The sequence below is a fragment of the Jaculus jaculus genome, chromosome 3, assembly GCF_020740685.1.
Source record: "Jaculus jaculus isolate mJacJac1 chromosome 3, mJacJac1.mat.Y.cur, whole genome shotgun sequence".
Lineage (NCBI taxonomy): Eukaryota > Metazoa > Chordata > Mammalia > Rodentia > Dipodidae > Jaculus > Jaculus jaculus.
In genome coordinates, this window is record NC_059104.1 from 170609387 (window position 1) to 170634528 (window position 25142).

The 25142-nt window shown below is 43.6% G+C and overlaps 1 pseudogene; it reads left to right on the forward strand.

The window, feature by feature from the left end:
• Positions 1-5008: 5008 nt before the first annotated feature.
• LOC101601076 lies at positions 5009-7891 on the forward strand (annotated as a pseudogene).
• The last annotated feature ends 17251 nt before the right edge of the window (positions 7892-25142 follow it).

The window sequence follows — 25142 nt, forward strand, 5'->3', positions numbered from 1 at the left end:
CGAAAAATAAAAAAAAATAATAAAAAAAAGAAGCAGCTCTGTGGACCCCTGAGTTGGAGGGCTCAGAAGGGGGCTGAGGTTAACAGGTGGGTATTGGGGGGAATTTCCCAAGCTGGAAAAGATATGCTAGCAGCACATGCCCTCACCACTGTCTCTCTAGACTATAGTGAAATAGTTCAGATCCATGTTTTGCTACCTTGAATAGGGCCAGGGTCACATAGGGCCCTCATTCTTTATATATTATTTTTTACTGACAACTTCCATAATTGTAAGCAATATCCCATGGTAATTCCCTCATTCCCCCCACATTCCCCTTTGAAATTCCACTCTCCATCATATCCCCATCCTTCTCTCAATCAGTCTCTCTTTTATTTTGATTTCATTATCTTTTCCTCCTATTATGATGGTTTTGTATAGGTAGTGTCAGACACTGTGAGGTCATGAAGATCCAGATATCCAGGCCATTTTGTGTCTGAAGAAGCATGTTGTAAGGAGTCCTACCCTTCCTTCCTTTGGCTCTTACATTCTTTCCACCACCTCTTCCACAATGAACACAGAGCCATGGAAGGTGTGATTGAGATATTTCAGTGCTGAGCATTCCTCTGTCACTTCTTCTCAGCACCATGGTGCCTTCTGAGTCATCCCAAGGTTATTACCATCTGAAAAGAGAAGGTTCTCTACCAAAAATGAGAGTATCATTAATACATGGGTATAAACATTAAGAGAAGTGCTTACTGGGCAGTTTGGTGAGCATAGTATATACTTTTAGCCAGACATTACACCCCTAGGGCTCATGACTACCCCTGTTGTAGGTTTTCAGTATCAGGGATGTATTCCCTCCCATGGCGCAGACCTCTAGCCAAATTGGAGGGTGGTTGGTTTCCTCCCATAACAGACATGCCACTATTGCACCAGTTGGCTCCTTTGGCCTGGCTGGTCAAATATAAGCCTTGCAGTGTCCACTGTTGGGTATCTTCACTGGTAATTTCTCTCTCTCTCTCATTGAACTGCATGAAGAATGGCTTCTTCCAGCTTTCTGTCAGCTGGTCTACATTGAAGGAGGTTATCAGCTCAGTTCCAGCAGGATTTCTCAGTGGCCTTGCAGCCCAAGTATGTGGAGTCTTCAGCAATAGGGTCTTACATCTATCTATTCCTGGTAGGAAACCAAGGGCCTCAGCAATGGCCTGTAATGTTTGGGGGGCATCAGGGACCTCCCCAGCCAACAACTCACTGGAAGGTATCCCATCCCTGGTACTGAAAATTTTCTAGTAACAATCTATGGCTCCTGAGTGTTCCATTGTCCAAAAAAGTAGGTTTCCATATGACTTATTTATATCCTCTTAGATTTTTTTATTTTTTTTTAATTTTATTTATTTATTTTTGGTTTTTCAAGGTAGGGTCTCACTCTAGCCCAGGCTGACCTGGAATTCACTATGGAGTCTCAGGCTGGCCTTGAACTCATGGCAATCCTCCTACCTCTGCCTCCTGAGTGCTGGGATTAAACGCGTGCGCCACCACGCCTGGCCCGCTTAGATGTTGATTAGCCCTCCCTCCACCTTTCCTTACTCAATCTCCTCCCCTGACCTCACTTAGGCCTTTTCACCCACAGGACCCTCATTCTGTCTCAGCAAGTGCTGTGCACTAGACTCTGGATTAGCTGGGCCTCCTCCTTGGCCTAGAAATCCTGCCAGCCCTGGGGGGAGGGATGTGACCCAGCCCTGCTGGGCTCTCCAGATTGGCAGGAGGATCCAATGACATAAGCCACAGGATGGTGTTTGGTTAAAGAATACAAAAATGGAACGAGTGGTTTGTTTTTAAACAGCCGTGTTTCCTCAGGCATTTTCCTTCCCTGTTCTCTAAAAGCCATTCCCCCCTGCAGCCCTCACTCCCATCCCATTTCCAGCTCAGCTATTTTGGGCTAATGCACCAGGCCCCACCTTATCTCCCAAGAAACAAATGGAGCTAGGCTTGGCATCACATGCCTATAATCCCAGCACTCAGGAGGTTGAGACAAAACGATTGTGGATTCTAGGCCAGCCTGGGTTCTACAGTAAGTCCTTTCCTCAAAGTATAATTTTTTTTTTTTTTTTAAAGCAAAGGCCAACCCGGGCACGGTGGCTCACGCTTTCAATCACAGTACTTGGGAGGCAGAGGTGGGAGGATCGCCATGAGTTCAAGGCCAGGCTGCGGACTACGTAGTGTATTCTAGGCCAGCCTGGGCTAGAGACCCTGCTCAAAACACACACACACAAGAGCAAAGACCAGCAGACTTGAGGGACACTATCAATTAGATTCAGCCAAATGAATACTCAGGGTCATGTTCCTGGCAAAATGATGGCCCCTATCTCTATTCATTCATGCTCTTACCTCACTTTATTCAATATGATGATAATTCTAGATTGTTAACCTGATGGGATGGATCTAGAAGCAACTCGGAGATAAATCTCTGGGCAGGCCTGTGAGCAAGTTTCCAGATTAGGTAAATTAAGTCTAATGAGGGCAGCATCATTCCATGAGCTGGGATTTCAGACTGAATCCAAAGAAGAAACTGAGCCGGGTGTGGTGGCTCACACCTTTAATCCCATCACTTGGAAGGCAGAGGTAGGAGGATCACCATGAGTTCGAGGCTACCCTGAGACTACATAGTGAAATACAGGTCAGCTAAAGAAACAAAAAGAGTAAGAGTTGGTGAGATGACTCACAGGTTAAGTGGTAAAGGTGCTTGCTTACAAAGCCTGATGGCCTGGGTTCAATTTCCCAGTACCCACATTAAAAGCCAGATGCACAAAATGGCACATGCTATTCTTTCTCTATTTTGCTCTCTCTCTCTGACTCTTTCACTCTCTTCAAAAAAAATAAATAAGGGCTGGGGAGATGACATAGCGGTTAAGCGCTTGCCTGTGAAGCCTAAGGACCCCGGTTCGAGGCTTGGTTCCCCAGGTCCCACGTTAGCCAGATGCACAAGGGGGTGCACGCGTCTGGAGTTCGTTTGCAGAGGCTGGAAGTCCTGGCGCGCCCATTCTCTCTCTCTCCCTCTATCTGTCTTTCTCTCTCTGTCTGTCACTCTCAAATAAATAAATAAATAATTTTAAAAATAAATAAATAAATAAAATTTTGGCCTTGGAGAGATTGCTTAGTGGTTAAGCACTTGCCTGTGAAGCCTAAGACCCTGGTTTGAGGCTTACTTCCCCAGGACCCACATTAGCCAGATGCACGAGGGGGCGCACGCATCTGGAGTTCGTTTGCAGTGGCTGGAGGCCCTGGTACGCCCATTCTCTCTATATATATCTGTCTCTTTCTCTCTCTGTCTGTTGCTGTCAAATAAATAAATATAAATAAATACAATTTTAAAGGGAGGGGGGCTGGAGATATGGCTTAGTGCTTAAGGTCCTTGCCTGTGAAGCCTAAGGATGTAGGTTCAATTCTCCAAGACCCACCTAAGCCAGATGCACAACATGGCACATGCATCTGGAGTTTGTTTGCAGTGGCTGGAGGCCCTGGTGTACCCATTCTAATTTTCTCTCTCCCTCTTTCTCTCTCAAATAAGTAAATAATTTTTTATAAAGTGTCATATGCATCTGGAGTTCATTTGTCGTGGCATGAGGTCCTGGCATGCCTAGTCCCGCCTTTCACTTGGAAACTAATAAAATATTTATTTTAAAAAAGTAGAAACTGGGGCTGGAGAGATGGCTTAGCGGTTAAGCGCTTGCCTGTGAAGCCTAAGGACCCCGGTTCGAGGCTCGGTTCCCCAGGTCCCGTGTTAGCCAGATGCACAAGGGGGCGCACGCGTCTGGAGTTCGTTTGCAGAGGCTGGAAGCCCTGGCGCGCCCGTTCTCTCTCTCTCCCTCTATCTGTCTTTCTCTCTATGTCTGTCGCTCTCAAATAAATAAATAAATAAATAAATGAACAAAAAAAATTTTTTTTTTTAATTTTTAAAAAAGTAGACACTGGGGCTGGAGAGATGGCTTAGTGGTTAAGCGCTTGCCTGTGAAGCCTAAGGACCCTGGTTCGAGGCTCGGTTCCCCAGGTCCCATGTTAGCCAGATGCACAAGGGGGCGCACGCGTCTGGAGTTCGTTTGCAGAGGCTGGAAGCTCTGGCGCGCCCATTCTCTCTCTTTCCCTCTATCTTTCTGTCTGTGTCTGTCGTTCTCAAATAAATAAATAAATAAAAATTAAAAAAAAAAAGTAGACACTGAACTGAATATCTTTGTGTGGGTTTTTTTGTTTGGTTTGTTTTTTGGGTTTTTTTTTGTTTGTTTGTTTGATTTTTGAAGTAGGCTTTCACTTTAGCCCAGGCTGATCTGGAACTCTGTAGACCCAGGCTGGCCTCAAACTCACAGCAATCCTCCTACCTCTGCCCCCTGAGAACTGGGATCAAGGGCGCACACCACCACACCCGGCTGAACATTTTTCTCCCTGCTTCCTAAGTGTGAAGTGAATGTGACCAGCTGCGCACGCACCTGCCACCGTGATGGATTGTGACCCCTCGAATTGTAAAACAAAATAAACTTGTCCTCCCTCAAATTGCTTCTTGTCAGGTATTTTATCACAGGTCTGAGAAGAGTAATCAATACACCCACTATCGATCTGCTCCTTTGGGCTCTGTCACTGAAACATCTACGAGTTGACCACAGAGACCCTTTAGTCTCTCCCACCATCCTACATGTATTTATTTATGTGGTTGATTCTTTCTGGAACTTAACTTACAGGGCTCTGTTTTTTGGGGTCAGGTCTTCCCTCTGAGTTCCTCTTTGAGTCACCCTCCTCACAGAAGCCACAATAAGCTTTCCTTCCTGCCTGCCTGCCTCCCTCCCTTCCTTCCTTCTTTTCTTTTTTCCTTCCCTCCCTCCTCTTTCATTATTCTGTGGAACTAGGAATGGACTCCAGGATCTTGTACCTACTAGGCAAGAAGAACTCTACTATTGAGCTACGTCTCCAGCCCACAGTAAGTAAGCTTTCTAACATGCAGTATGTCTCTACCCTTTACGTAAACCTGCCAAGTGTCCCGATGACCTCGTCACCTCCCCACCGGAAATTCTTTGGCTGCATGCAAGGTGTGTTTGTGTGTAAACTGGCTCCTCGCTAGGCTATCAACAGACCCAGACCCTATGCTGTCCTCCGCAGTCTACAGAGCAGTCTAGGGCATAAGAGCTGTGGTAAGCACAGAATGCAATGTCCCGCTCCGCCCTTCCGTTCTTCCTGCTTTTTTGGACCCCATCCCCATCAAGACTTCTTGTGTCTGTCGTTTTTCTGCCTCCATCCATCTCTTCTCTTGTTGACTCACTCATTCCAGGACCCACACGTAACATCCACCAGTATCTGGACACCTCCTCCTCTCCAAGAAGGATGTGAAGATTGGGATTCTCAGAAGAACCCAGGCTACAGGGTAAATGCCAGTTAGATCCAGTGAGAGAGCTGTCCCTTCACGGCCTTGCAAACATCACTGGACCTTTAGCTGGCTCACCAGAACATTTCTGAGAATTGCATATGGAAAAGCATGGCATGGCCTGCATGGGCTACATGATAGCAATCAGGTTGCTCTGTGGTCAGCCAGGTAGACACAGGTAGAACTCCATGGATTTTTCTGTGGGACACAGAAATGCTTTTTTTTTCTTTTCTTTTTTGGTTTTTATGTTTCTGAGGTAGGGTCTTACTCTAGCCCAAGTTGACCTGGAATTCATTATGTAGTCTTAGGGTGGCCTTGTGGTGTGCATACATGTGTATGCATTTCTGTATCGTGTGAGCACACATGTATGCAAATGTGTTTGCACATGTGTGCATATGGAGGCTGGAGGTCAACATAGAGTGTCGCTCTCAGTCACTCTGCACCTTATTCTTTCAGATAGGATCAACCTGGAGCTCACCAATTCTGCTAGACTAGCTAGCCAGGGAGACCTAGGAATCCTCTGATTCTGCCGGGATTGAAGGCATGCACCACTACGCGCAGCTCCACAGGGAAGTTTTAATTGTCCTCGATATCTGATAATTACAACATCCTGCTATCCAGCACTTCTGAGAATGTAACTAAACAATTCCTGCACCTTTCTTTAAAATGTGCTGGGGAGGGCTGGAGAGATGGCTTAGCGGTTAAGCCCTTGCCTGTGAAGCCTAAGGACCCTCGTTCCAGGCTCAATTCCCCAGGACCCATGTAAGCTAGATGCACAAGGGGGCGCACGCATCTGGAGTTCGTTTGCAGGGGCTGGAGGCCCTGGCGCTCCCATTCTCTCTCTATCTATCTGCCTCTTTCTCTCTCTGTCTGTCACTACCAAATAAATAAAAGTAAACAAAAAATGTGCTCGGGGAGATGATAGCTCAATGGGTAAAGTGCCTGTCATGCAAACACGAAGACCTGAGTTCGATTCCCAGCACCCATGTAAAATGCTGAGTACTGTGTCACCTGTAATCCCAGCACTGGAGCACTAGCTACTCTAGCAGAATTGGTGAGTTGTAGGTTGGTCCTATCTCAACAAATAAGGTGCAGAGTGACTGGGAAAGACACCCTATGTTGACCTCCAGCCTCCATAGGCACACATGTATGAAAACAAATGTGCTTGCATACATGTGTGCCCATACAATGCAAAAATGCATACACATGCATGCACACGGCACACATACCCATACAAAAAATTAATTAAAATATAAAATGCAGCCAGGTGTGTTGGCGCACTCCTTTGATCCCAGCACTCAAGAGGCAGAGACAGGAAGGATTGCCGTGAGTTCAAGGCCACCCTGAGTGAATTCCAGGTCAGCCTGAGCCAGACTGAGACCCTACCTCGAAAAACTGGAAAAAAAGAAATACACATGCCAGTTGTAGTGGCTCATGCTTATAATCCCCGCACTCAAGGTAGGAGGATCGCTGTGGTGGAAGGCCAGCCAGAGCTTTAAGAGTAAGTTTCAGAAGCCGGGCGTGGTGGTGCATGCCTTTAATCCCAGCACTCGGGAGTCAGAGGTAGGAGGATTGCCGTGAGTTCAAGGCCACCCTGAGACTACATAGTGAATTCCAGGTGAGCCTGGGCTAGCGACAGAGACCCTACCTTGAAAAAAAAAAAAAAGTTTCAGGTCAGCCTAGGTTGGAGTGAGACCCTGCTACAAAAAAAAGGGGGGGGCATAGGCGGAGAGATGGGGGCCACGGTGCTGGAGGCAGACTGCACTTTGTGGGCAACCTGGACTCCAAAGTGACTGAGGAGCTGCTCTTCGAGCTATTCCATCAGGCTGGACCAGTAATAAGTGAGAAAACTCCAAAAGATAAAGATGGTAAACCAAAGCAGTTTGCATTTGTGAACTCCAAACATGAGGTATCTGTTCCTTTGGCAATGAACCTACTTAACAGAGTCAAGCTTTCTGGGAGGCCCATCAAAAGTCAGCTTAGGGCTAGAGGAATGGTTTAATGGTTAAGGCATTTACCTACAAAGCCAAAGGACCTAGGTTCAATTCCCCAGGACCCACATTAGCCAGATGCACAGGGGGGCGGAAGCATCTGGAGTTTGTTTGCAGTGGCTGGAAGCCCTGGCATAGCTATTCTCTCTCTCTCTCTCTCTCTCTCCTTCTTTCTCTGTCAAATAAATAAATAAGTAAAAATGAATTTTTTTTTTTAAGTCAGCTTAGATCAGGAAGTAGTCATACCTCTCAGGATGTTGGTTGATCACATCCGCAGGATCATGTTGGAAATTCAAACCCTACCTCCACATCTCCGAGCAGCAGATATGAAAGGACTGTGGGATAATATGACTCCATCGTCACAGATCATTCAGAGGTCATTCTCTTCTCCAGAAAATTTTATCGGAGACAAAGCAGTTATGAACAGTGTTTTGAGACAGATGTCATATGGTGGGAACTTTGCTTCTCCACATGTGGGTCAGTCAGGATTTTCGCCATCAGCTCAGTCACATAATCATACTTTCAACCAGTCTTCAAGCTCCCAGTGGCGCCAGGATACACCGTCATCACTGCGTAAACCCAGACAGGATTCTCACCCCTACCTAGCGTAGGCACCACAGCCGTGAGCAGCATGACACTGGTCATGGGTCTGACCATCCCTACAGAGGAGGCAGAGATGATTTCTTCTATGAAGACAGAAATCATGGTGGCTGGAGCCATGACTGTGATAACAGAAGGGACAGCAGTAGAGATGGAAAATGGCACTCATCTCGACACTGATAGTATTCCTAGGACATGACTAGAGCCATCTTAGGCCCTGTTGACCAAGATTGTCTGGAAATATTTTTGAAAAACTCTACAAGCAGTTTTACAAATGACCACATTTCGTTACAATTTTTTTTTTTCTAATTATGGCTGCATCTGGTTAGCAGATACTGCCAAAAGTAGATGCCTCCCATGTCAACAGTAGAAGATTCTGAAGGAACCTTTGAAAGGCTTATGTCCTCTGTAGCATGGGACACAACCTTTGGGCCTTCAGAATCATGAATCCAAGAGTCTTCGCTTGATTGGCTTGGATAGAGTTTAATGGCAGTAATGGAAAGTTGGGGCTGCCTTCCTCTTGGCATTAGCAGCCTTACATAAATTTGGAAGATTCACTGGGGCAGAAGCTCCTTGGCCATCCACCCTCCACTCCTTAAGATGCTGAAACATAGGGGTCCATGCTTATCCAAGGTCTGTCTTTTTGCATCAACAGATTGCTTCGTCTCATGCCCAACACCAGCAGGAAGCTGGCTTAGGATAATCCCTCTTCTGTCAATGTTTTCAGCGTCACGCAAGGTGTCATTTCAGCAAAATTAGCCATGAGCTTGACTTGTGATGAAGGCCTTTCCGATCAGGCCAAGCCCACTGAAGAACATTCCACAAGTTCAAGAAGTCGTCTGAGTGACAACATCCCTGCTATTTATGAGGCTGGTGTCAAGGTCGACTGAGTGTGTGTAGTGGGCTGGTCACTCCAGGCCTTACAGCTACAAACATTGCATTAAACCTCTTTTTCAATTTGTTCAAGCACTTTCTGTTGTGGCTTCCTAGCAAGGTAATAAGCCAAGGTCAATACAATCTTAATCTTTGGGTCACTGTTAACCCGGTGATGGCGCATTATCAGAAAGGCTTTGATCAGGCTAAACTTTGTCCGAGAGACCAGAAATTAGATTGTCAAGTTGAGGGAATACTGTAAGAAATGTCAGCATAACTGAGATCACTTGGCCACTTGGCCAAGGGTCCTCCGGATTATCCAGGTATTGGCCATTGCTGTGGCTGCCCCCTCATGCTCAGCCTGAGAGGCGTGCCTACGGGGTAAGTGCCCATGCCTCCACATTCCAGCATTACAGACATTGTGTCCTCTATATAATTAAAAAAAATACAATTTCATACAGAAATAAGATTTTGGTTCTAGTTTTATCACACTAATAACCTTCCCCCTCAGGGTTTTATGAAGAGGAAAGGCTTTTTGTTTGCTTGTGTTTTTGGCAAAATAAGTACAATTCCTAATCATTTCAGGCAATTTAGAAAGGGCAAATTGTACAGATTGGTTGTATTTTAATTACTGATTACCCTTTTGTATTGCAATAATTTTTTTTTCATTTTGGTGTGTGTGTATGATAGAAAACATCCAAGTTAGTAGTCTGAAATCGCTGTTTTATTTTGTTAATAAGTTTAAAAATACGTTTCCATGATTGATTTTATTAGAGAAAGGATCCTGGTTATGTTTGAGGATCGGCCATAATGTCTAACTTAGAATTGGAGGATAAATTCTGTGACATTTCTCTTGAGTTTAATCCTAATCGAGCATACATTACATGTGTACTAGTCTAAAAAAATTCAGAATTTTCTCATTAGATCATGTTTGTATGACTGGTCACTCAGGAAGTTAAATATCCACATGCATATTTTTACATTAGAGTAAATTACAATGTTAATGAAATTCCTTTTTTTTTCTTCTAGAGGAACAAAAATGTCAGCGCATAGATAAAGTGGTCAAATGGGTTACTGCAAGTGTTCTTTTTAGGAATTTGAAACCTGTATGTGCTTCCCTAATCACCCAAATTTTAGAAAACATTTTTCAATGCTCAGAATTGTATACCAGGACACATTTTATTATAGGAATTGTACCATCTCTCCAGCCCCTTAAAAGTATTTTCTAACTTATCTTATAACTCACAGATACTTAAGAACATATTTACAGCCAGGCGTGGTGGTGCACGCCTTTAATTCCAGCACTTCGGAGGCAGAGGTAGAAGGATTGCTGAGAGTTTGAGGCCACCCTGAGACTACATAGTGAATTTCAGGTCAGCCTGAGCTAGAGGACGATCCTACCTAGAAAAAAAAAAAAAAAAGAGAGAGAGAGAGAGAGAGAGAGAAAGAGAGAACATATTTACCTATCACATGTTTGTGATTTTCCTACATTTACTCTTCTTTAAATATTTAATCTATGTATTTGACAGAGGGAGAGAGAGACTGGAAATGGGTGCACTAGGGCCTCCAGCCACTGCAGATGAACTCCAGACACATGTAACATCTTGTGCATCTATGTGGTTTATGTGGGTTCTGGGGAATTGAACCTGAGTCCTTTGGCTTTGCAGGCAGGTGCTTTAACTGCTAAGCCATTCTTCAGCCCAAATTTCCTCTTCCTAACTTCTAAGCTTTTCCATTATCTTTTCAGTATTACTTCAAATTATTACGCATTTATTTGATTTACTTGTGCCTTAATAGCCTAACATACAGTGGTCTATTGCATTTGAGGTTTTTATTGAGGTGTTCTGATCTATCTCCTAGGTCTTGTTGGTGTAAAGTATGGTTCATTCTCTCTCTATCTGTGCTCCCCCTCAAATAAATAAATAAAATATTTTTTAAAAAAAGAATTTGAGCCAGGCGTGGTAGTGCACGCCTTTAATCCTGCGCTTTGGGAAGCAGAGGTAGGAGGATTGCCATGAGTTCAAGGCCACTCTGCGACTACATAGTGAATTCCAGGTCAGCCTGGGCTAGAGCAAGAACCTATCTCGATATAGCCACCTGATATCCGATAAAAATGCCAAAAATACTCATTGGAAAAAAGACAGCCTCTTAAGCAAATGATGTTGGGAAAACTGGATATATATCTGCAGAAGGATGAATATAGATTCTTCTCTCTCGCCATGCACAAGAATTAAGTCCAAATGGATTAAAGACCTTAACATCAGACCTGAAATTCTGAAACTGCTAGAGGAAAAAGTAGGGGAAACCCTTCAACATATTGGTCTTGGCAAAGACTTTCTGAATACAACCCCAATTGCTCAGGCAATAAAACCACAGATTAATCACTGGGACCTCATGAAATTACAAAGATTTTGCACTGCAAAGGACACAGTGCAAAAAGCAAAGAGGCAACCTACAGAATGGGAAAAAATCTTCGCCAGCTATATATCTGATAGAGGATTAATATCTAATATCTAGGATATACAAAGAACTCAAAAAGTTAAATAATAAGGAAGCAAACAAGCCAATAAAAAAATGGGCTATGGAGCTAAATAGAGCATTCTCAAAGGAAGAAATACAAATGGCATGTAAGCATCTAAAAAAATGTTCTACGTCACTAGTCATCAGGGAAATGCAGATTAAAACTACATTGAGATTCCATCTCACTCCTGTCAGATTGGCCACCATCATGAAAACAAATGATCATAAATGTTGGCAGGGATGTGGAAAAAGAGGAACCCTTCTACACTGCTGGTGGGAATGCAATCTGGTCCAGCCATTGTGGAAATCAGTGTGGAGGTTCCTAAAACAGCTAAAAATTGATCTACCATATGACCCAGCTATAGCACTCCTAAGCATATATCCGAAGGAATCATCTCATTTCCTTAGAAGTACGTGCTCAATCATGTTTATTGCTGCTCAATTTATAATAGCTGGGAAATGGAACCAGCCTAGATGTCCCTCAACTGATGAGTGGATAATGAAGATGTGGCACATTTATACAATGGAGTTCTACTCAGTGTTAAAGAAAAATGAAGTTATGAAATTTGAAGAAAAATGGATGGACCTGGAAAGGATTGTACTAAGTGAGGTAACCCAGGCCCAGAAAGCCAAGCGCCACATGTTCTCTCTCATATGCGGATCCTAGCTACAGATGATTGGGCTTCTGTGTGGGAATGAAAATAGTTAATAGCAGAGGCCAGTAAGTTAAAAAGGGGATATAAAGGGAAGAGAAAGGAAGGGAGGAGGGTACTTAATAGGTTGATATTGTATATATGTAAGTACAACGATTGAGATGGGGAGGTAATATGATGGAGAATAGAATTTCAAAGGGGAAAGTGTGGGGGGGAAGGGAGGGAATTTCCGTGGGATTTTTTTTATAATCATGGAAAATGCTAATAAAAATTAAAAAAAAAAAGAACCTATCTCGAAAAACAAACAAATAAGAAAAAGAGAGAGAGAGAGAATTTAAGTACATCCTGGGAAAATTCCAAACCAGCTAACATAACTAAACAGTAAAATCCTGTCTCAAAAAAAAAAAAAATTATCTCACAAATGCAACATCTGGACTTTCTCAGTTTCAATGATTCCTTTTCCTCCTATTTTTTTCTGCATGCGTATTATTTTTCTGTTAAAAACTGGTTATTTAAAATAATATACTATGGGGCTGGAGAGATGACTCAACTGTTAAAGATGCTTGCTTGCAAAGCTTGATAGCCTGGGTTCCATTCTCCAGTATCCACATAAAGACAGATGCAAAAAGAGGTACACAATTGGAGAGATCTTAGCAGTTAAAGTACTTGCCTTCAAAGCCAAAGGACCCAAGTTTGAGTCTCCAGAACCCATGTAAGCCAGATGCACACGGTGGTGCATATGTCTGGAGTTCTTTTGCAATAGCTAGAGACCCTGACCCGCCCATTCTCTCTCTCCCCTTTCTCTGAGATTGCTCAGTGGTTAAAGTGTTTGCCTGTAAAGCCTAAGGACCAATGTTTAATTCCCTAGTACCCACATAAAGCTGGATGCACATGGTGGCATTTGCATTTGGAGATTGCTTGCAGTGGCTAGAGACCCTGGCATACTCATTCTCTCCCCCTGCCCAATAAATAAATTAATTAAAAAGGAACATAGGGCTGGAGAGATGGCTTAGCGGTTAAGCGCTTGCTTGTGAAGCCTAAGGACCCCAGTTCGAGGCTCAATTCCCCAGGACCCATGTTAGCCAGATGCACAAGGGGGCACACGCGTCTGGAGTTCATTTGCACTGGCTGGAAGCCCTGGTGCACCCATTTTCTCTCTCTTTCTCTCTCTCTCTCTCTCTCCCTCTTTCTCTGTCACTCTCAAATAAATAAATAATAAACAAAACATTTTTTAAAAAGGAATACATATTTTGGGTTGGAAAGATGGCTTAGTGGTTAAGGTGCTTGCCTACAAAGCTGAAGGACCCAGGTTCGATTCCCTAGGACCCATGTAAGCCAGATGCACAAGGTGGTATATGCATCTGAAGCTCCTTTGCAATGGCTAGAGGTCCTGACTGGCCTATTCTCTCTCTGTATCTGCCTCTCTTTCTCTCAAATAAATAAATATTTTTTAAAAAATGAAATAAATAGCTAGTCGTGGTGGTGCATACCTTTAATCCTAGCACTCAGGAGGCAGAGGTAGGAGGATCACTGTGAGTTCGAGGCCACCCTGAGACTACATAGTGAATCCATGTCAGCCTGGACTAGAGTGAGACCTTACCTTGAAAAACCAAAAATAAAATAAAATAAAGTATTTTAAAATTATTTTTTAAATGTTTATTTTATTCATTTACTTGGGAAGGAGGGAGAGAAAGAAAGAAAGGCAGATAGAAAGAGAATGGGTGTGTCAAGGCGTCCAGCCACTGCTAACGACTCCAGATGCATACACCACCTTGTGCATCTTGTTTACTTGGGTCCTGGGGAATTGAATCTGGGTCCTTTGGCTTTACAGCAAGCACCTTAGCCACTAAGCCATCTCTCCAGCCCTGTAATAATTATTAAAAAAAAAAACAACAACCTCAGGCTCCATTAGCCTCAGCCTCTTGAGTGCTGGGTTTACAGGCACACTCTACCATGCCTGATTTGTTATGTTTGTTTTGTGGGGAGCAGTGGAGTTTCTCACTGTAGCCCAGGCTGACCTGAAACTCACTCTATAGTTCTAGGCTGGCCTTGAAATCACAGTGATTCTCCTACCTCTGCCTCCCAAGTGTTGAGATTAAAGGTATATGCCACCATGCCCAGTGTAGGGTCTTTTTTTGTTGTTGTTATTCTTGTTCTTAATATTCTTATTTATTTGTTTGCTTAAATAAATGAAAAAAAATTAATTTACTTATTTATTTTGAAAGTTAGCCTCTGCAGCTAGGATGCCAAACAACTTATTGCTGATGGTTTGAACAAGCTCTACATGGAGCTTTTCATTGTTTGAGCTCCGTTTGGAATGGGAACAGGGACCTTTTTATTAGTAGTAGTGGTATTTTTATTATTATTTTTGAGAGAGAGAGAAAGGGCACACCAGGGCCTTTCGGCCCCTGTAAACAAATTCCAAACTTGGGCGCCCCCTTGTGCACATGTGCAACATTGCATGCTTGCATCACTGCGTCTGGTTACTTGGGACCTGGAGACTCTAACAGTTCTTGGGCTTCTCAGGCAAGTACCATAACCTCTAAGCCGTCTCTTCCTCCAGCCCTATTATTTTTTATTTTGTTTTTGGTTTTTCAGGGTAGGGTATTGCTGTAGCCCAGGCTGACCTAGAACTCACTGTTTATTCTCTGGGTGACCTCGAGCTCACAAAGATGATCCTCCTACCTCTGCCTCCTGAGTGCTGGGATCAAAGGCATGTGCCACCACACCCAGCTTCCTTTTCTAATTAATTAATTTTGTTTGTTTGTTTTTCGAGGTCTCACTCTGGTCCAGGCTGACCTGGAATTCACTAAGTAGTCTCAGGGTAGCCTCGAACTCACAGCGATCCTCCTACCTCTGCCTCCGGAGCGCTGGGATTAAAGGCATGCGCCACCATGCTCAGCCCTTATTTAATTTTTATTTTTTGAGACAGGATCTTGTTATGTTGCTGGCCTCCAACTCCTGAGCTCAAACAATCTTCTACTAGACGGCACGACAACACAGGCCAAGCCACCCAGAATGAATGAGGCTCCTAAAGACAACTTCCAGGTAGGTCAAAGAGCATGAATTAGAGTCTAAAGGTGAGACTTTGGGGACACTCCATCCACTCTGCACCCTCTAGTGGCTGCCACGTGTTGACTTCTCCTATGGTGTGAGATCACTGATTTTTTAAAAATTTTTTTTGTTTAATTTATTTACTTGAGACTGGCAGACAGAAAGAGGCAGAGAAAGAGAGAGAGAATGGGCGTGCCCGGGCCTCCAGCCGCTGCAAACGAACTCCAGACACGTGCGCCCCCTTGTGTATCTGGCTAATGTGGGACCTGGGGAACCGAGCCTTGAACCGGGGTCCTTAGGCTTCACAGGCAAGCACCTAACCACTAAGCCATCTCTCCAGCCCTGATCATTGATTTTTGAAGGCCACTATGACCTTGGGGAAAACCTGAGTTTGATTTAAAAAAAAAAAAAAAAGTCAAAACAAATGCCAGAATGGCCCGGCGTGGTGGTGCACGCCTTTAATCCCAGCACTCAGGAGGCAGGAGGCAGAGGTAGGAGGATCACTGAGTTCAAGGCCACCCTGAGACTACATAGTGAATTCCAGGTCAGCCTGGGCTGGAGTGAGACCCTACCTTGAAAAAACAAAAACAAAACAAAAAAAGCCAGAATGTTTACTGTTCCTATTGAGACTTAGCTATTTTTTCTGGAATAAATGTTTCTTGGATATTTGAAGGCATTGGTTAATTTCACGGGCTCTGTTTAAACCAATTTTGCCAGTATTTGCCAATATTCTCGCTGCTCTCACGGAGGCATGGATTTTCAAATGCCCTTACTCTGCCCTTCTAGACATGCTGGCTCAGATTACTTCTATTTTAGGAAGTAAGACTCTCCAAGTGATATTGGTTGCTCAGAGTGTCAAGCCTATTCTCAACATGAAGAAACAAACATACTTTTTGTTTCCTGTGTGAGTTTTCTCCTGACAGCAGTGTTAGGTCTAAAAGCTACCTAAAAGTAAACTTTTACTTCTCTAGAACCATGTTAACATTTTTGGCTTCTATGCTGACTCATGTCAAACTCTGGGGTCACAGTCTAACATAAAATAGTAGGAAGATTCCTCACTCCTAAAGAAGTTATAATTTGGGCTGGAAAGATTTCTCAGTGGTTAAGGTGTTTGGCTGCAAAGCCTAAGGACCTGAGTTTGATTTCTGAGGACCCACATAAAGCCAGATGCACAAGGTGGCACATGTGTCTGGAGTTTGCCTCTTTCTCTCTCTCATAAATAAATAAAATAATTTAAGAAGCTATAATTGTTCTTTGTAAATATTATTTATTTATTTGAGAGAGAGGGAGAAGAATGGGCATGCCAGGACCTGTAGTCACTGAAAATGAACCGCAGATGCATGTGCCACCTTGTTTATCTGGTTTATGTGGGTCCTGAGGAATCAAACCTGAATCAAACCTTAGGCTTTGTAGAGAAACACCTTAACCACTAAACCATCTCTCCAGCCCCATAAACTGTCCTTTTGTTTATTTTGAGATACTAGGTATGGTGGTTTGATTCAGGCGTTCCCCCATAAACTTAGATGTTCTCACTGCTAGGTTCCCAGCTGATGGAGATTTGGGAAATTAACGCCTTCTGGAGGTGGTGTATTGTTGGGGGCGGGCTTATGGGTGTTATAGCCAGTTTTCCCTTGCCAGTGTTTGGCACACTCTCCTGTTCCTATTGTCCACCTTATTTTGGCCAGGGGGTGATGTCCACCCTCTGCTCATGCCATCGTTTTCCCTACCATCATAGAGCTTCCCCCTTGAGTCTATAAGCCAAATAAACCTCTTTTTTCCCACAAGCTGCTCTTGGTTGGGTGATTTCTACCAGCAATGCGGACCGGACTGCAACACTAGGGATTGAACCCAGAGTCTTGCACATAGCAGGCAAGCGCTATACCACTGAACTAGCCCAAGCCAATTATCGTTTTTAATGAGAAGATGGTTTGAAAATACATAGTCTTATTTATTGTACAGGCCATTTCCTGACTTTTTTTTTTTTTCTGTTGCCTTCTAAGATTAAGCCCTAATTCCTAATAATACACTGTTAAGGCATCTCTCTTTTTAGGAAATACTTTTTATTTTTATTTATTATTTGAGAGAGATAGAGAGAGGCATAAAGGAAGAAAGAGAGAATGGGCGCACCAGGGTCTCCAGCCACTGCAAACTCCAGACGCATATGCCACCTTGTGCATGTGGTTTACGTGGGTCCTGGGGTATTGAACCTGAGTCCTTTGGTTTTGCCGGTAAGTGCCTTAACTGCTAAGCCATCTCTCCAGCCCTTTTGGCTTTTTGAAGGAGGGTCTCACGCTAGCCCAGCCTGACCTGGAATTTACTATGTAGTCTCAGGCTGGCCTCAAACTCACAATGATCTTCTTACCTCCACCTCCTAAGTGCTACAATTAAAGGTATATGCCACTACACCTGGCTAGGTGATTTTTTTTTTAATATACAGAAAAAGGAGGACTGGAGAGATAGCTCAGCAGTTAAGGCACTTGTCTGCAAAGCCTAATGACCCTCGTTCAGTTTGCTAGGACCCACCTAAAGCCAGATACACAAGGTGTTGTATGTATCTGGAGTTTGCAGGGGCTAGAGACCCTGGCACGCCCATTTTCTCTATCCTTCTGTCTTCTATCTTTTCTGCTTGCAAATAAGTAAATATGTTTTAAAATAAAAAAGAACAGAAAAAAAAGGGAGATGCCAGGCATGAGAATGCACGCCTTTAATCCCAGCACTTGGGAGGCAGAGGTAGGAGGATCCCTTTAAAGGCCACCCTGAGACTACGTAGTGAATTCCAGATCAGCCTGACCTAGAGTGAGACCCTACCTTGAAAAACCAAAATAAATAAATAAATAAAGTTAGTTTGTGGGGATGGAGAGATAGATTAGCAGTTAAGGCATGTCGGGAGTTCGTTTGCAGTGGCTGGAGGCCCTGGGGCGCCCATTCTGTCTCTCTAATAAGTAAATTATATATACATTTTTTTTTTGATGTAGGGTTTTGCTCTCTCAGGCTGATCTGGAATTCACTTTGTCATCTCAGGGGGGAACCTCAACCTAATGGCAATCCTACCTCAGCCTTCCAAGTGCTGGGATTAAAGGCATGTGCCACCATGCCCAGCTAAATTAAATATATTTTTAATTTTAAATTATTTTTATTTATTTTACATGGAGAGAAAGAGAATGGACGCATCAGTGTCTTCTGCCACTACAAATGAACTCCGGATTCATGCACCACCTTGTGCAGGTACCTTTACGTGGGTTCTGGGGAATTGAACCCAAGCCATCAGGCTTTGTAAGTGCCTTTAACCTTTGAGCCATCTCTTCAGCACTTCTGGTTTTTTTTTTTTTAAACAAAATAAACCTTTTTATTTATTTATTAATTTGAAAAAAGAGAATGGGTGCAGCATGGTCTCTAGCAAATGAACTCCAAATGTATGCACCACTTTGTGCATCTGTCTTATTTTTATTTATTTATTTAGTGCATCTGTCTTATATAGGTATTGGGGAATCAAACCTGGTGCCTTAACTACTGAGCCATCTCCCCAGCCCCCAAATTTAATTTTTTTTTAAAATTTAATTTATTAGTTTTCTTTTCAGTGAATACAGGCAGTTTGGTACCATTATTTAGGCTCATCTGTGATCTACCCCCTCCCATTAGACCCTCCTTGTTAATGAAAATGGGTCGTGCATTGTGGTAATTTTTTTTTATTTAAAATTTGTATTTTATTGATGTATTTGAACGAGGGAGAGAAAGAAGCACACAGAGAGAGAGAGAGAGAAAGAGAGAGAGAGAGAGAGAGAATAGGCACACCAGGCCTCTAGCCACTGCAAATGAACTCCAGAAACATGTGCTACTTTGTGAATCTGGCTTATGTGGGTTTTGGGGGAGTCAAATCTGGGGCCGTAGGCTTCACAGGCAAGTGCCATAACCACTAAGCCATCTGTCCAGCCCATTATTTAAGGTTTTTTTTGTTTGCTTGTTTGTTTTCCGAGGTAGGGTCTCACACTAGCTCAGGCTGACCTGGAATTCACTATGTAGTCTCAGGGTGGCCTCAAACTCACAGCAATCCTACCTCTGCCTCCCAAGCTCTGGGATTAAAGGCATATGACACCATGACTGGCTTCATTATTTAATTTTTTTTAAAAATACAATCAATTGGAATATGAGCTGGCATGATGACTCACACCTGTAATCTCAGTACTAAGGGAAGTGGAGGCAAGAGGATCAGAAATACAATGTTATCTTTGGCTACACAGTGAGTGAGAGACCAGCCTAAGATACATAGGAAACCCTCTATTGGTTAAATGGCCTTAGCAGACTGATTCTCCTTTGTCATTCTTTTTCTCTGGGTTCTAATAATATGTTCCCCAAAGTAGGGACAGACTGGGACCTCATACAACATGGCAGTTACTAGCAGGTCTGTGATGTTACAGTTCATCCCAGTAAAAGTTCATCCCTCATCCACTCTGGTACTGGAGGATGTTGCAATCAGCTTCTCATGGTTTGCACAAAACACCCGACCAAGGAGCTGGAGAGATGGCTTAGCGGTTAAGGCGCATGCCTGCGAAGCCTAAGGACCCAGGTTCAATTCTCCAGGTCCCACATAAGCCAGGTACACGTGGTGGCACAGGCGTCTGCAGTTCGTTTGCAGTGCCTAGAGGGCCTGGTGTGCCCATTCTCACTTTCTCTCCCTCTCTCTAATAAAAAAATAAAAATAAAATCTATAATAAAAAAAACACCCTTATGAAATTTGCAGAAAAATGGATGGACCTGGAAAGGATTATACTAAGTGAGGTAACCCAGGCCCAGAAAGCCAAGCACCACATGTTCTCTCTCATATGTGGATCCTAGCTACAGATGACTGGGCTTCTGCGTGAGAAGGAAAATACTTAGTAGCAGAGGCCAGTAAGTTAAAAAGGAGACATAAAGGGAAGAGAAAGGAAGGGAGGAGGGTACTTAATAGGTTGATATTGTATATATGTAAGTACAATGATTGAGATGGGGAGGTAATATGATGGAGAATGGAATTTCAAAGGGGAAAGTGGGGGGGGAGGGAATTACCATGGGATTTTTTTTATAATCATGGAAAATGCTAATAAAAATTAAAAAAAAAAAAAAACCACCCGACCAAAAGCAGCTTGTGGGAGGAAAAGGTTTATTTTGCCTTACAGACTCGAGGGGAAGCTCCAAGATGGCAGGGGAAAACATGATATAAGCAGAGGGTGGGCATCACCTTCTGGCCAACATCAGGTGGACAACAGCAGCAGGAGAGTGTGCCAAACACTGGCAAGGGGGAGCTAGTTATAACACCCATAAGCCGGCCCCCAACAACATACCTCCAACAAGGTTCCAATTCTCAAATTCCAAGGACTGGGGATCAAACACTCAGAACACATAAGCTTATGGGGGACACCTTCATCAAACCACCACAGAGGATAATATGTTGACCAAACTATTTGATACTCAACAGGGGTTTTCTCTTCGCCCCTCCAGTTTACCCAAAGATCCCTCCCATACTTCACTGACAGGAAATAGACTCATGCATCTGACATCACCACTATAAGCTAACCCTTGGATGAGTCAAGCTCTTGGATACCCACAACTTGGATTTCCGGAAAAACTCCAGCCCCCAGGCAGGAGACATCTATGGAGGGAAATGTTCACCCAAGACAACGTAATAGGGAATAATTTTAAGGAATGAATCAAGTTAATGAAGGAGATATGATTGTGGTTATCATTGTGGTATTTTGGGTAAAGTACTTCATACTCTTTTTTGATTAGTCATATGATACAGCCTATTTTCTTTGCCAGGGCTCTGGTCTCTAACCCTTAATTTAGCAGATCATACTTGTGCCAGCTGGAATAAGCACTCTTTTATATATATTTCAAAAAAAATCCTTGGTCAGGGAGCCACTTCCCTAAATGTCTCTTCTGGCTCTTTCCACATTTGCTCCAAGAACAGACTTCCTCCTTCAGTGCCTATTCCTTCCAATCAATCCCTTCTTCCTTCCTGCCCCCTCCACTGTTTCTGGGAGAGTCTCATTATTTATCTGCAGCTGGCCTAGAGCTTGCCATTATGGATCTCAGGCTGGCCCCAAACTCCTCCTGATCCTTCTTGCTTCAATATATACGCCAACACACCCTGCTCCTAATCTGTCTTTTGTTGTTGTGTTTTTGTTTTTTGAGGTAAAGTCTCTGTCTAGCCCAGGCTGACCTGGTATTCAGTGTGCAGTCTGAGGGTGGCCTCGAACTCACAGTGGTCCTCCTACCTCTGCCTCCAGAGGGCTGGGATTCAAGGTGTGCGCCACCACGCCTGGCTTTCTAACCAATCTTTAAGTACATGGTAGCCATCCCAGCTCTTGGGAGGCAGAGGTAGGATCACTGTGAGTCTATGGCCAGCCTGGGAATAGAGTGCATTTCAGGGATAGAGACCCTACTTCAAAAATAATAGTAACAGGGGCTGGAGAGATGGCTTAGTGGTTAAGCGCTTGCCTGTGAAGCCTAAGGTCCCCGGTTCGAGGCTCGGTTCCCCAGGTCCCACGTTAGCCAGATGCACAAGGGGGCGCACGCGTCTGGAGTTCGTTTGCAGAGGCTGGAAGCCCTGGCGCGCCCATTCTCTCTCTCCCTCTGTCTGTCTTTCTGTCTGTCGCTCTCAAATAAATAAATAAAAATAAACAAATGAAAAAAATAATAATAGCAATAGGACAGGAGAAATGGTTTAGTGGTTAAGCGCTTGCCTGTGAAGCCTAAGGACCCCGTTTCAAGGCTTGATTCCCCAGGACCCACCTTAGCGAGATGCACAAGGGGGCGCACTCATCTGGAGTTCGTTTGCAGTAGCTAGAAGCCCTGGCGCACCCACTTTCCTCTCTCTCTCTCTCTGCCTCTTTCTGTCTGTCGCTCTCAAATAAATAAATAAAAATAAACAAATGAAAAAAATAATAATAGCAATAGGGCAGGAGAAATGGTTTAGCGGTTAAGCGCTTGCCTGTGAAGCCTAAGGACCCTGATTTGAGGCTTGATTCCCCAGGACCCATGTTAGCCAGCTGCACAAGGAGCCATTTGTGTCTGGAATTCATCCCAGTTGCTGGAGGCCCTGGTGCGCCCTTTCTCTCTCTCTCCCTCTCTCTCTCTCTCTCTCTCTCTCTCTCTTTGTTGCTCTCAAATAAATAAATAAGACAAAAAATAAAAATAATAGCAATAACTTCATGGTGGCATTTTGATTATGCCAGATGTTAAATGCCTTAGGGGACTCTTCTTCATGGGCATACTTCATAAAATTTAGAATATAAGGACTGGAGAGATGGCTTAGTGGTTAAGGCGTTTGTTTGCCTGTAAAATCAAAGGACCTTGGTTCAATTCCCCAATACCCACCTAAGCCAGATGCATAAGGGGTACATGCGTCTGGCATTTGTTTGCAGTGGCTGAGGCCCTGGTGTGCCCATTCTCTCTCATTCTCTATCACTCTCAAATAAATAAACAAAAATAAAGTTAAACATATATATTTTTTTTAATTTAAAATATAAAATCGCATAGGATACTGGGCATGGTGGCTCATGTCTGTAATCCCAGCACTCAGGAGGCTGTGGTAGAAAGAGCTCAAGGCCAGCTGGGCCTATAGAGTTCTCCAGTCAGCCTGAGCTAGAGACAGACACTGCCTCAAAAATAAAAATAAAAGAGCTGGGTGTGGTGGTGCACACCTTTAATCACAGCACTGGCGTGAGTTCGAGGCCACCCTGAGACTACATAGTGAATTCCAGTTCAGCCTGAGCTACAGTGAGACCCTACCTCAAAAAACTAAAAATAAATAAATAAATAAAGGCATAGGTGGGCTGGAGAGATGGTATAGTGGTTAAGGCATTTGTCTACAAAGCCAAAGGCCCCATGTTCAATACCCCCAGAACCCATGTAATCCAGATGCACAAGGTGGTGTATGTGTCTGGAGTTCATTTGCAGCAGCCCTGGCATGCCCATTTTCTCTCTCTCTCTCTCTCTCTCTCTCTCTATCCACCTCTTTCTCTCAAATAAATAAAATGAATAAATTCTTAAAAAATAAAAAAAGAAAGGAAAACAATAATACAAGCTCAAACTGGAGGGGAGATGCATGCCTTTAATCCCAACACTCAGGGGGCAGAGGTAGGGAGGGTCACTGTGAGTTTGAGGCCATCTTGAGACTACATAGAGAATATTCCGAATTCTAAGTCAGCCTGAGCTAGAGCAAAACCCTGTGTGGGGGTGGGGGGAATAAGGGGACTTGGGAGATGGGTCAGTGGGTTCAACTTCCCAGCCACCCATGTAAAGTCTGATGCAGAAAGTGACGTAAGCATCTGGCTTTGTTTACAGTAAGAGACCACGGCACACCAACACACACCAATTATAAACTTTAAAAAATTTAAGGCCAAAAAAAAAAAAAAAATTTAAGACCAGGTGAGATGGCACATGCCTTTAATCCCAGCCCTCAGGAGGCAGAGGTAGGAGGATCGCCCAGAGTTCGAGGTCACTCTGAGACTACATAGTGAATTCCAGGTCAGCCTGGGCTAGAGAGAGACCCTTCCTCAAAAAACAAAACAAATAAATAAATAACATTTAAACCTAGGAGATTGTCTTATTTATCTAGCTATTTGTTTATAAACATAAATTTACTTATTGAAACTTTATGTTGATATGTGTGATATGACAAGTTTTAGACATTTTTCATTGTCCTAATAATTTTTTTATCTCCCTTTGTACCCATTTACATATTTAATCCCTAGTCCCTTCCCAAGTCCCTGGCAACCACTGGTCTACTTTCTTTCTCTATAAATTTGCCTTTCCTGAACATTTCTTTTTCATTGATCATTATTATTTATTTATTTGGGGGGGCAGATAAAAAGAGAGAGAGAGAATGGGCACACCAGGACCTCTAGGCACTACAAACGAATTCAAGATGCATCTGCCACCAGGTGCATCTGGCTTATGTGGGTTCTGAGGAATCAAACCTGGGTCCTTAGCCTTTGCAGACAAGGACCTTAATTGCTAAGCCATCTCTCCAGCCCTGAACATTTTTTACAAATGTAACCATGACTATGAGGTATCTTGAGTCTGACTTCACTAGTATCAAAGGCTCAGTCCTCAGTTGTGCTACTGAGAAGCATGGCAAATTTCCTCTCCATTGAAAGGTGCAAACAACTATTGGCAGCTTTATCAAAAGCAGCTGGCAAAAACAGTTAAGGCACAAAGCCTAGGGACCCAAGTTCAACTCCCAGCACCCACGTTAAGCCAGTGGCACAAGGTCATGCATGCGTACAAGGTGGCACATGCATCTGGAGGTCGATTGTAGGGGCTAGAGGTCCTTCTGTGCCAATTTTCTCTCTCTCTCTCTCTTTATCATAAAAAAAAATAAAAAATTAGGGGAAGTGGGGGGAGGGAGGGCATTACCATGGGATATTGTTTATAATCATGGAAGTTGTTAATAAAAAAATTGAAAAGAAAAAAATTAAGCTGGGCGTAGTGGCCCAGGCCTTTAATCTCAGCACTTGGGAGGCAGAGGTAGGATCACCATGAGTTTAAGGCCACCCTGAGATTACATAATGAATTCCAGATCAGCCTGGGCTACAGCGAGACCTTACCTCAAAATAAATAAATAGTTCGGCATAGTGGCACACGCCTTTAATCCCAGCACTAGGGAGGCAAAGATAGGAGGATCTCCGTGAGTTCAAGGCCACCCTGAGACTACATAGTGAATTCCAGGTCAGACTGGGCTAGAGGTAGACCTTATTTCAAAAAGTTAGAAAGGGGGGCTGGAGGGATGGTTTAGTGGTTAAGGCATTTGCCTGCGAAGCCAAAGGATCCTGGTTCAATTCCCCAGGACCCATGTAAGCCAGCTGCACAAGGAGGCGCATGCATCTGGAGTTTGTTTACAGTGGCTGGAGGCCCTGGTGTGCCCATTCTCTCTCTCTCTAATAAATAAATAAAATATATTTTTTTTAAAAAAGTCAAAAAGGGCTGGAGAGATGGCTTAACAGTTAAGATGCTTGCCTGCAAAGCCAAAGGACCTCTGTTTGATTCCCCAGAACCTATATAAGCCAGATGCACAAGTTGGCTCAT